The sequence below is a fragment of the Geotrypetes seraphini genome, chromosome 5, assembly GCF_902459505.1.
Source record: "Geotrypetes seraphini chromosome 5, aGeoSer1.1, whole genome shotgun sequence".
Taxonomy (NCBI): domain Eukaryota; kingdom Metazoa; phylum Chordata; class Amphibia; order Gymnophiona; family Dermophiidae; genus Geotrypetes; species Geotrypetes seraphini.
Window position 1 is genome coordinate 71,701,389 of NC_047088.1, and position 15,018 is coordinate 71,716,406.

The 15,018-nt window shown below is 43.3% G+C and overlaps 1 protein-coding gene across 2 annotated transcripts in view; it reads right to left on the reverse strand.

The window, feature by feature from the left end:
- TNMD (tenomodulin) overlaps window positions 1-15,018 on the reverse strand; it is a 163,730-nt gene that overhangs the window by 87,313 nt on the left and 61,399 nt on the right. The gene's annotated exons all lie outside the window — the stretch shown is intronic.

Consider the following 15,018-nt stretch of genomic DNA (forward strand, 5'->3'; position numbering starts at 1 on the left):
ACTTTCAGCTAGGGCAGGGGTAGGCAATTCCGGTCCTCGAGAGCTGGAGCCAGGTCAGGCTTTCAGGATATCCACAATGAATATGTATGAGATGGATTTACATGCACTGCCTCCTTGAGATGCAAATCTATCTCATGCATATTTATTGTGGATATCCTGAAAACCTGACCTGGCTCCGGCTCTCAAGGACCGGAATTGCCTACTCCTGAGCTAGGGTAATTGACCTTCTGTCATTGAGTTAAGGGGGAAATTTGTCAGTGCGGGCTACTCTTAAGATGTGTTATTTTACCACAAGTTATGCTATTTTATGAAAATGTCCCATCTTAATGGCAACCCACACTGATAATGTTTCCCCATATTGTCTTTTTAACATTTTGTCATCACATTTTACTCTTTTAATGTGGTAGGGCAGTGGTTCCCAACCCTGTCCTGGAGGAACACCAGGCCAATTGGGTTTTCAGGCTAGCCCTAATGAATATGCATGAAGCAAATTTGCATGCCTATCACTTCCATCATATGCAAATCTCTCTCATGCATATTCATTAGGGCTAGCCTGAAAACCCGATTGGCCTGGTGTTCCTCCAGGACAGGGTTGGGAATCACTGTGGTAGGGAAATAATTAACACTTGATTTATTTCTCTGTCACAGAAAAATGTGAAGGAAGAGCAATTAAGAAGGACAGATTTGAGCATTGGTGAGGAGTGTTAAATTGCAATATGTTCCTATAAATTGATTTTGATGCAGACTAATATTTATGTATGATACTACAGTCATAAGCTAGAAATGGATCGATTCGCTAAGTCACTTTCAGCGGTAGTAATAAGATACCAGATTCTAGCACAATGTTTTCATGTATGGCTATCTTAATTATTTCTGTATATTACATAGAAACATAGAAATAGACGGCAGATAAGGGCCACGGCCCATCTAGTCTGCCCACCCTAATGTCCCTCCCCTACCTTTGCCCTGTGAATAGATCCCATGTGCCGATCCCATTTGGCCTTAAAATCAGGCACGCTGCTGGCCTCAATCACCTGTAGTGGAAGACTATTCCAGCGATCAATCACTCTTTCAATGAAAAAGAATTTTCTGGTATCACCTCGTAGTTTCCTGCCCCTGATTTTCCACGGATGCCCTCTTGTTGTCGTGGAACCCTTGAAAAAGAAGATATCTTCCTCCGCCTCGATGCGGCCCGTGAGATACTTGAATGTCTCGATCATGTCACCCCTCTCTCTGCATTCCTCGAGTGAGTATAGCTGCAACTTATCCAGCCGTTCCTTGTACGGGAGATCCTTGAGTCCCGAGACCATCCGGGTGGCCATTCTCTGGACCGACTCCAGTCTCAGCACATCCTTACGGTAATGCGGCCTCCAGAATTGCACACAGTATTCCAGGTGGGGCCTCACCATGGATCTATACAATGACATAATGACTTCAGGCTTATGGCTGACAAAACTCCTGCGTATGCAACCTATGATTTGCCTTGCCTTGGATGAAGCTTGCTCCACTTGATTGGCAGTCTTCATGTTCTCACTGACGATCACCCCTAAGTCTCGTTCTGCTTCAGTTCTTGTTAGGATCTCGCCATTAAGGGTGTAAGTCTTGCATGGATTTTGGCTGCCCAGGTGCATGACTTTGCATTTTTTGGCATTGAAGCTGAGTTGCCAGGACCTAGACCAGCGCTCCATAGGAGTAGGTCTTGCATCATGTTGTCAGACGTTGAATTTATGTCTGTTGTGCTTTTGCCCACTACATTGCTTAGATTGGCGTCATCGGCGAATAATGTTATTTTACCTCGCAGCTCTTCTGCCAAGTCTCTTATAAAGATGTTGAATAGGATCGGGCCCAGGACCGATCCCTGCGGCACTCCACTGATTACCTCAGTCATTTCGGAGGGGGTGCCGTTCACCACTACCCTCTGAAGCCTACCTCCAAGCCAGTTCCCAACCCATTTCGTCAATGTGTCGCCCAATCCTATAGAACTCATCTTGCTCAGCAACCTGCGGTGTGGTACGCTATCGAATGCTTTGCTAAAGTCCAGGTACACGATGTCCAGGGACTCCCCAATATCCAGCTTCCCCATCACCCAATCAAAGAAGCTGATCAGGTTGGATTGGCATGATCTCCCCTTAGTAAATCCATGTTGTCGGGAATCCCGTAGATTCTCCTCATCCAGGATCTTATCCAATTGGTGTTTGATTAGAGTTTCCATTAGTTTGCTCACTATCGATGTTAGACTCACTGGTCTGTAGTTTGCTGTCTCCATCTTTGAGCCTTTCTTATGGAGTGGAATGACGTTAGCCGTCCTCCATTGAAAATGTGAAACGGATGTCACCTCCACATCCCTTTCTCTAGACTCACACTTGTCAAAAGTTTCTTCAATACCCAATAGTAGGGTTCACTGGCTTATATAGAGTTAGGCAAAACTATTATAGCAAGTCTAGCAGGGTATGCTGTCACAAAATTATTTACATCTCCTTTTATATTAAGATGGTATGATCCTTCTGCCAGGGGCGTACTAAGATGATCAGGGTTTAAGGTGCCCTTAGATGTTAAAAAGGGGGAACTTTCTGGAAAGGGATGGTTTCTCAGAGAATGAGGTCTTTGGAACTAATATGGCAGATTCTTCTCAAGGGTGGAATCCTAGTATAAAGGTCACTCATGGTCATTCAGGAAGTTCAGATATGCCAAGTCTCTCTCATGAGAAGTGTATCACAGTTAGTTGAAGGATAGAGCAAAAGGCCCTCAAATGGAAACTTGTCACCTAGCGGTAGCACCACAAGACTACTGCTAGGGTTGTTGACACCATTTTGAACCTTGCACTAATGGATGGGATTGACGAGGGATTGTTCCTGCCCAATTCCACTAGACACCAAAGATGTTTAAAGGTAGGCCTGGAAGTGAGTCTATGGGAAGATGGGTATCAATCTTTGCTATCTGGGGTCCTTTTGGGCAGAGGATCATTATCTTTTTTGGAGTGTCTTCTGGGGAGAGTTTTGTCTTGGGGTCGGGCCTTTGGGGAGGGGGGCTTGATTTAAGGAGCTATAAGATCAGCAACAGACTTTTATAAGGAAAGTAAACAAGAGCAATTGAAAAATGAAACTGATATGGTTTACCAAAAATGTTGCTGCCAAAATAAAAGTAAAGGATGTGGCATTCATGAAATATAAAGGAATGCATGATGAGATAGACAGAAGGGATTACTAGATAAAACTGGAAGTAAAGCGGTAAAATAAAGCTGGTGAAGGCTTTGGTGGAAGAATAAATGGCCAGAAACATAAAGAAAGGTGACAAGATCTTTTTCAGGTATATTAGTGAAAGGAGGAAGGCTAGAAATGGAATTGTAAGACTGAACTTCTATATGAACAGTAATGAATAAAAAGTAGAGGCACTTAACAAATATTTCTGTTCTGTCTTCACCATGGAAAATCCAGAAGTTAGGATCTCCATCGGCTGTTAAACGTACATCTGAAATTGAAATTGATGCTACAATATTTATGGAATAAAATGCTTATGAAAAACTTGAAAAGCTGAAAGTGGACAAAACCATGGGGCTGGATGAGATTCATCTCAGAATCTTGACAGAGCTCAGAGAAGTTCAGGCGGGTTCTCTTAAAGATTTGGCAATGAGGGAGGTTCTGCAGGATTGGAGAACAGTGAATGTGGTCCCTTTTCCCAAACGTGGAGGCAAAGTTGAGGCAAGAAACTATAGGCCAGTTAGCCTTACGTCAGTGGTTAGAAAGGTAATGGAGATGCTGCTCAAGGAAAGGATAGTGAATTTCCTAGAATCCAATGGGTTACATGATCTGAGTACCAACATGGCTTCATCACAGGAAAATTGTGCCAAATGATTTCCTTGACTGGGTGTCCAAAGAATTGGATAGTGGACTTGAACTGGATATAGTCTACTTGAATTTTAGTAAGGCTTTTAACATGGTCCATCACAGGTGGCTCATAAATAATCTCATTGGGCTAAAGTTAGGATACAAAGTGGTGAACTGAATTGAGAACTGATTAATAGACAGAGGGTGGTACTTAATGGATTTTTCTTAGAGGTTAGAAATATAAGTAGTGGAGTGCCTCAGGGATCTGTACTGGGGCTGATCCTATTCAACATATTTGTGAGCAACATTGCTGAAGGGTTAGTAGGAAAAGTTTGCCTTTTTGTGAATGACTCTAAGATTTGCAACAGAGTGGACTCGGCCCCCCCACCCCCCCATCCCACCGGTGGATGTGGGCAATATAAGAAGGGATCTATAAACTTTAGGAATATAGTCTAATGTTTGCCAACTAAGATTTAATGAAAAAAAAGTGCAAAGTGATGCACTTGAGATGCATCAATCCAAGAGAGCAGTATGTGCTAGAGGGTGAGAGACTGACATGCACAGATCAAGAGAGAGACATTGAGGTGATGGTGACTGAAAATATCAAAGTGGCAAAATATTATGACAAGATGGTGGCTGTTGTCTGAAGAATACTAGGCTGCACAGAGAGATGTATCCAGCAGAAGAAAGGAGGTTGTACAAATCTTTGGTGAAGCCCCAGTAGGAGTACTATGTTGAGTTTTGGAGGCCTCATCTCTACAAGAATGTAAAAAGATGAGGTGGTTCAGAAGAAGGTGACGAAAATGGTACAGAGTTTGTGCCATAAGATGTATGAAAAAAACCTGGAGGACTTGATTATGTATATCCTGGAAAAAAAGAAGAGAGAAAGGTGATATGGTACAGACCTTTAAGTACTTGAAAGATATTAATATTCAAACAAACCTCTTTCAGAGATGTAGAGGTGGTAGGACTTGAGGACATGAATTGAAATTGCAGGGAGGTAAACTCAGGAATAATTTCAGAAAATATTTTTTCCACAGAGAGTGTGGTGGATGCTTGGAACACCCTTCTGAGAGAGATGGTAGAGTCTAAAACTGCGAATGAATTCAAAAAGGTGTGGGATAGACACAGGAGATGCTTAAATAGAAAGAAGATGGAAAAGCAACATGGCTATTGAGGTGTTACCTTGAGCAAGAATAGTGATGCCAGACAGACGTGTACAGTCTGTGTCCCACATGTGGCAAGAGAAAAAGAAAATCCAGCATGTGGGCGTGGAGCCTGATGCCGGACAGGCTTGTATAGTCTGTGTTCTGCACAGAGCAAGAGACAGGTGAAGATTTGACCACTCCAGCAGGTTGATCGTTTTATTGTCTCATTCTGCGAGTGGGGGAACCATGCAGCTTTAGAGAGAGGGTAAGTTGAATATGAACACATATTATCCCCATCATGTTTGGCACGGTGGTGAATTCACAACCAGCATTTAAACATGGGTGACCTGAGCCTACGTAGAGTGGTGGGCGAAGCTCTTGTCACCTTGTTGGGCACGCTGGATGGACCATGGGGGTCTTTTCTGCTGTCATTTACTGTGTTAAATTCCATCTGAGTTCAATGCAGTTTAGAAATTAAAGAAACTGGACATTTTCTAGGAATTACAGCTTATTCAAATAAAATATATTAACAAAAAAGTTTATAAAGATGCATTTTTAAAGCTTTCCTAGAAGCTCTATAATTATCAAACTTCCTTATACCTAATGGTAAAGCATTCCACCATTTGGTGGACTGATACAAAAATAATCCATTAAATACCATTTCATACCTTTATATTTCTAGGAGTTCAGAACTGCAATAATAGTGGAAGTCTATCTAAATACACCCTTGTTCTATATAGGTAAGATTGACCAGATATTCTGGTGACAGTTCATGCAATGGTATGTAGTTTAAGTTAGTGAAGATTCCTCAGCTGATCTGAAATAAACTGACTTGAAATTAGAAAGTCTAACCTAATCTAATCAGGATTGCTTAATCACACTTATCAAGTACAGGTTCAAGGCCATTTACAAGGCAAGAGGTCCATTCAGCATCGTGGGTAAAGGTTACATCATGTCATAGAGCAGGGGTAGGGAACTCCGGTCCTCGAGAGCCGTATTCCAGTCGGGTTTTCAGGATTTCCCCAATGAATATGCATTGAAAGCAGTGCATGCAAATAGATCTCATGCAGATTTATTGGGGAAATTCTGAAAACCCGACTGGTATACGGCTTTCGAGGACCGGAGTTCCCTACCCCTGTCATAGAGGATGGATACACTGTTACAATAGGGGAAAAAGTTACAACACTTTATAGAGGAAGGAAGAAGGTTACATTATTGCAAGAGGGAGGTTTGTACATCACCTTGAGGAAGACTGTTAAAGTGTCATGGAGAGAGGGCAGAGTTACTGAGCTGAAAGAAATTTATAATAGGTACATTTCTCATAAATTAACAGGGCTGCTGTATTCTGTCAAGTCTAATTTTCTCAAGTGTCCCTCAGACAGCCCCACCAATATAGAGTTACAATAATCAATATGAGCTAATATTAAGGATTGGACAATAGTCTTGAAACTATTAGATTTTTAACGCCCCCCTTTAACTGTGGAAGTGGTTTTTAGCACAGGCTGGCACACTGAATGTTCTGCGCTGCTCCCAACATTCATAGAGTTCCTATAAGTGTCGGGAGCAGCACTGAGCATTCAGAGTAGAGGTCTGCACGGGAACGGGGATTGCGGGAATCCCGCGGGTTCCTTGGGGGTCCCGCAGGAATCCCCCCTAACCCATGGGACTCCCACGGGGACCCCCTCTAGCCAAAAGGGACTTCCACGGGGATGGAAGGCTTTGGAAGCAGGGTTCGTCCATATAATATAATGGACATGTCAGCCTTAGTAAAAGAGGGGGGTTTATAAGTTAATTACTTGAACAGAAAACAAAAAAAGGGTTCCACTAAAGAGATTCCACAAGGAAAATAGCAGTGCAAACACAAAAGAAACTGTGGAATTGATGATCCTGTCAGAAGTAATTGTTGCTTTTTATGGGGACAGGTAGGGATGGAGGTAATGCCTTGCGGGGATGGGTGGGGACGGAGAGGATCCTGGCGGGGATGGGAGAGGATGGGTGGGATTTCTGTCCACGTGCAACTCTCTAATTCAGAGTGCTGGCCGGTGCTAAAAACCGCTTCCTCAGTTTTAATTTGCAGGGCTAAATTAATGAGTGTTATAAGTTAAAAGGGGGAGGGGTAAGCTAGCTCCATTCTTCTTAACTTTTTAACTTCATAAAATATCTTTTTAATCACTGAATTTACTTGGGGTGTTCCATCGCGCCCAGGGGTCTGCTCCCACGGCGGCCCATCAGATCTATGATCTGTGAAGTAGTTCCTGACCATTTTTATAACCTACCTCTACTCCTATCTGTACCCCTCAATCCCCTTAACCTTTAGGAACCTATCTAAACCTTCCTTGAACCCCTGTACTGTGTTCTGGCCTATCACAACCTCCGGAAGCTCGTTCCATGTGTCCACCACCCTCTGGGTAAAAAAGAATTTCCTAGCATTTGTTTTAAACTTGTCTCCTTTCAGTTTCTCTGAGTGACCCCTAGTACCTGTGGTTCCCCTCAGTCTGAAGAATCTGTCCCTGTCTACCTTCTCTATGCCCTTCAGGATCTTGAAGGCTTCTATCATGTCTCCTCTAAGTCTCCGCTTTTCCAGGGAGAACAGCCCCAGCATTTTCAATCTGTCAGCGTATGAAAAGTTTTCCATACCTTTTATCAGTTTAGTCGCTCTTCTCTGGACCCCCTCAAGTACTGCCATGTCCTTCTTGAGGTGCGGCGACCAGTACTGGACACAGTATTCCAGATGTGGGCGCACCATTGCACGATACAGCAGCATGATGACTTCCTCCGTCCTGGTTGTGATACCCTTTTTAATGATACCCAACATTCTGTTCGCTTTTTTTGATGCTGTCGCACACTGTGCCAATGCTTTCAATGTTGAGTCCACCATCACCCCCAGGTCTCTTTCAAGGTTGCTCACCCCTAGCAATGATCCCCCCATTTTGTAGCTGAAGATCGGGTTCTTTTTCCCTACATGCATGACCTTGCATTTCTCTATGTTAAAACTCATTTGCCATTTTTTTGCCCATTCTTCCAGTCTCGTTAGGTCCCTTTGCAGGTCTTCACAGTCTTCCGTGTTTCTAACCCTGCTGCAGAGTTTGGTGTCATCAGCAAATTTAATAACCTCACATTTCGTCCCCGTCTCCAGGTCGTTGATAAATATATTGAACAGGAGCGGTCCCAGCACCGACCCCTGCGGAACTCCGCTCGTGACCCATTGCCAGTCTGAGTAATGGCCCGTTACTCCAACCCTCTGTTTCCTGCCTGCCAGCCAGTGTTTGATCCATCGGTGGACATCCCCTTGCACCCCGTGGTTCCACAGCTTCTTAAGTAGCCGCTCGTGTGGTACCTTGTCAAAGGCTTTTTGGAAATCAAGGTAAATGATGTCTATGGATTCCCCCTTATCCATCTCTCTGTTTATTCCTTCAAAGAAGTACAGTAAGTTCGTGAGGCACGACCTTCCCTTGCAGAAGCCATGTTGGTTCGTCTTCAGTTGTCCCTTGCTTTCTATGTGTGTGGCGCAGTGGTTGGTTGTGGGTTCAAACCCCGCACTGCTCCTTGTGACCCTGGGCAAGTCACTTAATCCTCCATAGCCCCAGGCACATTAGATAGATTGTGAGCCCACCGGGACAGAGAGGGAAAATGTCTGAGTACCTGATTGTAAAAACCGCTTAGATAACTTTGATAGGCGGTATATAAAATCCTAATAAAACTTGAAACTTGAAACATTTTTCCTGGGACCGAGGTCAAGCTCACCGGCCTCATTGAATATAACTCCTAATATTTGTTGTGATTTTTCAGTCTTCAATGTTACATTATTAATCACAAGAGTGAGGAATGATAAGTAAAATAGAGCTCCTTTTACAAAGCCACGGAAGTGATGCTGCCACAGTAAATGCACGGAAGCCCATTCAGTGCCTATGGGCTTTGGTGCATTTACCATGGCAGCATCGCTGCTGTGGCTCTCTAACAAGGGCCCTTAAATTTTTAGTTTATTGACATTTGATATATCGCCCTTCATACATTAACCTCAGAGTACTTTACAATCAAATTTGTAAAAAAATAGAGAAAGCTTAGTACCAGGAGACAGAGCTGGGAGATAGGCTGCCGACAAATTCCACATCAACCAATCTCTGTAGGTAGCAAAGCGTCAAGCTCAATGCAAGAGGTGCTGTGTGCTGGAAAGGCCTTGGATAAGGAAAAGATTTGAGGTCCAGTTCAGATTTTATATAGGATTTTTCAGACACGGTAAAAGCGGGAAATCAGACTCTTACACTCACGGTTTTGTAAGGGTCTCTGTCCCTACTGCTACATAAACATGCTTAAAATGTTTGGTACGGGGCAATTGATATTCACACAATGTGCCTGCCATGGGAACAATTAATTAAGAAATCAATAGTGATAAATGACATCCAATTTTTAATCAGCCCCAAAAGATACAATTTAAGTCTAACAAATTAACACATTTAGGAATGACAAGGTTTAACATTACCACGGAAATTTATGCACAAGCCAAAACATTTAACTTATAACACTCATTAATTTAGCCCTGCAAAATACATTGAATCCTGGTACCCCTCCTCCACTCCATGCTTCTCAGTAAGTCCTTGAGAGGAGAAGAAAAACTTTTTTTGCAATTCTGCTTTTGCATTGGTTGACCCTATGCAGAGTCAAAATCATAAATCAGTGCATAGTCGTAGCGTCCTAATAGCCCTGCAGTAACATACAGGTAATCCGGGTCGGATTCCATTATTAGGGTCCTGCTATTTGAGCCAGAAAGGAAGGCATTCAAGACATTACTCAAGAGTGAAACCTACAGACTGATTTGTAGAGGAAACCATGATCCATGTCTGTCAGCCAGAGGACTGCCGCTGCAATATTTGTGCTGAAGAGAAGACAGAAAATGGAGGAAAAGCATGCACATAACTGAGAAAATCTTTTTTTCATTTGATTCCAGCTCTCGCTCAGTAGTTACAGGCTGTAAATGGAGACAAAATCTAGGTTATAGGGAGGGAAGGAATAGGACTATAAGGAGCAAAGAAAAGATGAGCAAGCCTTTTCTATAACCGGATGCTTCCAATTAGATATTCCAATAACATGCAATAATAGGACCATATTCTATAAAGATAACTGAGTGCCCAAGTATTATTGTAGAATACTAGCATAACCTGATATTGTCGTGCCTAATGTTTAAGTGCTCACAGTTACACCAGCCATAGAGGTTGCGTAACTGTAAATGCAACAAGGATGCATGCAATTTACAGTATTCTGTAAGTTAAGCATGTAACCGGGAGCCCCACCCTTGTCCCTCCAGGCTCCATCCACATGTATGCCCTCTTGCTGAATGTGCTAGAGCAGTGTTTCTCAACTCCGTCCTGGAGTACCCCCTTGCCAGTCAGGTTTTCAGGATATCCACAATGAATATGCATAAACTTGATTTGGATACACTGTATGGACATTTCTTTTTCATGCATAATCACTGTGGATATCCTGAAAACCTGACTGGCAAGGGGGTACTCCAGGACGGAGTTGAGAAACACTGCACTACAGCTCTTATTCATAAGAACATAAGAATTGTCGCTGCTGGGTCAGACCAGTGGTCCATCGTGCCCAGCAGTCCGCTCACGTGGCAGCCCCCAGGTCAAACACCAGTGCTCTAAATGAGTCCAGCCTCATCTGCGTACATTCCAGTTTAGCAGGAACTTGTCCAACTTTGTCTTCAATAGCCCGTTACAGTGGCATGATAACCTTCTCTGATCTGTTCGTGACCCCATTCTTAATCATTTCTAGCATTCTGTTCGCCCTTTTCACCGCCGCCGTGCATTATGCAAACAGCTTCATTGACATGTCGATCAGAACTCCCAAGTCTCTCCTAGGAGGTCTTTCCAAGTACCGCCCCAGATATCCTGTATTCGTGCATGAGATTTTTGTTACCAACATGCATCACTTTACACTTATCCACTTGAACCTCATTTGTCATGTCGATGCCCATTTCTTGAGCTTGATTATGTCACATTGCAGATCTTCACAATCCCCTTGTGTCTTCACTACTCTGAATAACTTCGTATCATCCCCAAATTTAATCACCTCATACCAATGTCCAGATTTAATCACGTCGTACCAATGTCCAGATCATTTTTAATGATGTTGAAGAGCACAGGTCCAAGCACCAAGCCCCATGGCACCCCCACTGGTAATGCTCTTCCAGTCTGAGTATTGTCCATTTACCCCCACTCTCTGTTTCGTATGCTCCAGCCAGTTTTTAATCCACATGAGTATTTCACCCTCGATTCCATGCCTTGCAATTTTCTGTTGAACGCCTTCTGAAAATCCAGATATACAATGTCAACCGGATTGCCCTTGTCTATCTGCCCGTTTACTCCCTCGAAAAAGTGCAGTAAGTTCGTCAAACAAGATCTGCCTTTGCTGAAACCATGCTGGCTGGTCCTCATCAGATTGTGTCTGTCAAGATGATCAATGATGCGGTCCTTTATCAGCACCCCTACCATCTTTCCCAGTACCGAGGTCAGACTCACCGGTAAGTAGTTTCCCAGATCTCCCCTCAAACCTTTTTTGAAGATCGGCGTAACATTCACCACCTTCCAGTCTTCCAGAATCTTTCACGATTTGATCGACAGTTGAAGCAGTTCAGCTATAGTCCCTTTCAGTTCCTTGATGACCCTCGGATGGATGCCATCTGGTCCCGTGGATTTATCTCTCTTAAGCCTATTGATCTGCCTGCATACCTCTTCTAGACTGACCGTCAACCCTGTCAGTTTCCCATCTTCATTTCCAGCATATAGCCTGATGGGTTCCGGTAGGCTGTCTATATCCTCTTTGGTAAATACAGACGCAAAAAATGTGTTCAGTTTGTCACCGATTGCTTTGTCCTCCTTTAGCACTCCCTTTATTCCATGATCATCCAACGGTCCCACCACTTCCTTCGCGGTTTGTTTCCCCTTAATATATCGAAAGAACGGCTTGAAGTTTTTCACCTCTTTAGCTATTCTTTCCTTGTAGTCTCTTTTGGCCTCTTTTATCGCCTTACCTGCGTTGATGTTTGTTCTTATTCCAGTTTTTGTCTGTTCTTGACCTTTTCCATTCCTTAAACAAAGTTTTCTTGTCTCTGATCGTTTCCTTCACCTCTACAGTGAGCCACGCCGGTTCCTTGTTTTTTTTCCTCTTGGATCCCTTGTTGATACATGGTATATATAGATTTTGCGCCTCGGTGACTGTGTCCTTAAAAAAGGACCAAGCTTGCTCTAGCGTTTTTACAGTGCTTATCCTCTTCTTAATCTTCTTCCCCACCATGAGTCTCATCCCTTCGTAATTCCCTTTTTGGAATTTCAGTACGGCGGCTGTCGTTCTGGACCGATGTTTCTCCCCTGCGTCCAGGTTGAAGCAGATCATATTGTGATCGCTGTTTCCCAGCATCCCTTCTACTTCTACACCTTGTGCCAGTCTCGCAGTCCATTTAGAATTAAGTCCAGAATTGCATTTCCTCTGGTATTTTCCTTGACAAGTTGTTCCAGGAAGCAATCGCCTACAGCATCCAGTAACTTGGTCTCTCTAGCGCAGCCGGAGGTGCCTAGGTTCTAGTCTATCCCCGGATAGTTGAAGTCACCCATCATACCTGCTTTGCCTCCCTTGCAGTTGCATTTAATCTCGTCCATCATTTCTCCATCAATTTCTTCGGGGTCGGAAGTAGATGCCGATCTTCGTTTCCAGTCCATTTGTTTCCGGAATTTTGACCCATAGAGACTCTAACTTATCCGTCTGTTGTGGTGTGTTCTCTCCAGTAGATTCAATTCCCTCTTTGACATATATGGCAATGCTCCCACCTTTCTGAGCCACTCTGTCTCTGTGATATAGTTTGTATTCACACTCTCTTTCAGAATAGCCCTTGGGCTGCTTTAGCACATAGGTTCTAATTTTCTTTACATTTATGCACACAAGGAGACTACTTCTATAAACAGGACCTTAGTTCTAGGCACCGTTAGCACAGTTGTCAAGCAACCACTAGACACCACTTATAAAATCCCTTATTATGGAACATTTACAGATTTTCCTATGCAAGAGGCAACTAACAATTCAAACTCTCCCTTCCTTCCAGAAAAGGAATTAAAGGAGTTAGAATCTTTAGTAAATCTTTGGCTTTTAAATTTTCACAACTATGGAATGAATTCCCCTTAACTCTGAGGAGCCCCAGTCCTTTTCTATTTGCTAAACATTTTGAAAATTAATTTCTTTTGAAACCTTTGTTTTTACTTTCTTCATTTTTATTTAATTGTTGTAAACTGAGTCAAGCTTCCTTTGGTTGATGACCCGGTATATAAAGTTAAGCTTTAGTTTAGTTTAGGTGTGCTTAGATGTCGCTAAGCATCCTTGTGGCAGGTAGTTTTACCTGGCCTAATTTATTGGCACCTAACTACGATGCCTAGCGACACCTAAGTCAAACATGCCTATTTTCCAACCAAAACCATGCCTACTTTTCAGGTAGGCATCGTTAGACATCAGAGGGTGCCTTGACTTAGGGCTCCTTTTATCAAGCCGCGCTAGTGGTTTAACGCGCGTAATAGCGTGCATTAAACCGCCAGCTGCAGTAGCTGCTACCACCTCCTCTTGAGCAGGCGGTAGTTTTTAGGCTAGCGCGGGGGTTAGCGTGTGATGAAAAGTCATACACGTTAACCCCGCTACCGCGGCTTGATAAAAGGAGCCCTTAGGCGTTGCTAGGATATCCATGCGCAACCTAAATTAGCAATTTTTTTTAAAAAAATGGGTTTTTAATGCTGTGGTCAAATATCATGCCATTTAACCCATTAAGAAGCAATTGAGTTGTGTGTGAATTTTAGTTAGGTGCCACTAAGTTTCTGTGATTTGGGTGCCCAGTAGTGCCTAACCTAGGTGCTGTTTGTACAATTAGGCCCATGGGGTATATAAATGTGGGCACTTTGCTATAGAATTGCCTTGAAAAGGCATTAAAATCCCAGCGTAGAGATAGGTGTGGTATTCAGACCTGCTGCATAACTTCAAGTTACACTTCTCCCTCCGTATCCGCGGTTTCCATACCTGCGGATTCGCTTATTCATGATTTTTCGGCTGCTGACTCTGCCCCCCAAAATTACATCATCATTAAAGTTTTTTTTTCCTCTCACTGTACCGATAAAAAAGTTTATCACTTACCATTCACTCTGAAAATTGCTGCTTCCATGCTTTCTCCCACAAATTTGCTGCTTCCCTGCTTCCCAGTGTGCACTGAGAAAAACGCTGCTTTCCAGCATCCATAGAGAGAAAGGCTACTTCCCAGCATGCATGGAAAAAATTGCTGGGAATCGCTGCTAGCCTGCTATTTGCCCTAAATTCTCTTTGAATCGCTGGTAATCACTGCTTGCCTGCTCCAAGCCGTGAAATCGCTGCTCGCCTGCTCCAGTAGAAAAGTTATTCATGGTTTCAATAATAAAAACGACGGTGTTTTCTAAAAACCATGAATAACATATAAAAAGTTATTCATGGTTTTTCCATATTTGCACCTATGGTCCGTCCGCATCCCCCGCAAATATGGAGGGAGACGTGTATATCAGGGACATATTGAACCCGTTCTTTTAGGCTCAAGAATACCCCTTATAGGAACATAAGAATAGCCATACTAGGTCAGACCAGTGGTCCCTCTAGCCCAGTGTCCTATTTCCACACTGGCCAAGCCAGGTCACAGGTATTGGGCAAAAACCCAAATAGTAGCAACATTCCATGCTTTGAAAACCAGGGCAAGAAGTGGCTTCCCCTATGTCTGTCTCAATAGCAAACTATGGACTTTTCTTCCAGGAACTTGTCCAAACTTTTTTAAAACCAGTACTGGTCGCCGTACCTCAAGAAGGACATGGCGGTACTTGAGGAAGTCCAGAGAAGAGCAACTAAGCTAATAAAGGGTATGGAAAACCTCTCATATACTGACAGATTGAAAAAACTGGGGCTGTTCTCCCTGGAGAAGCGAAGACTTAGGGGAGACATGATAGAAACCTTCAAGATCCTGAAGGGCATAAAAAAAGTGGACAGGGACA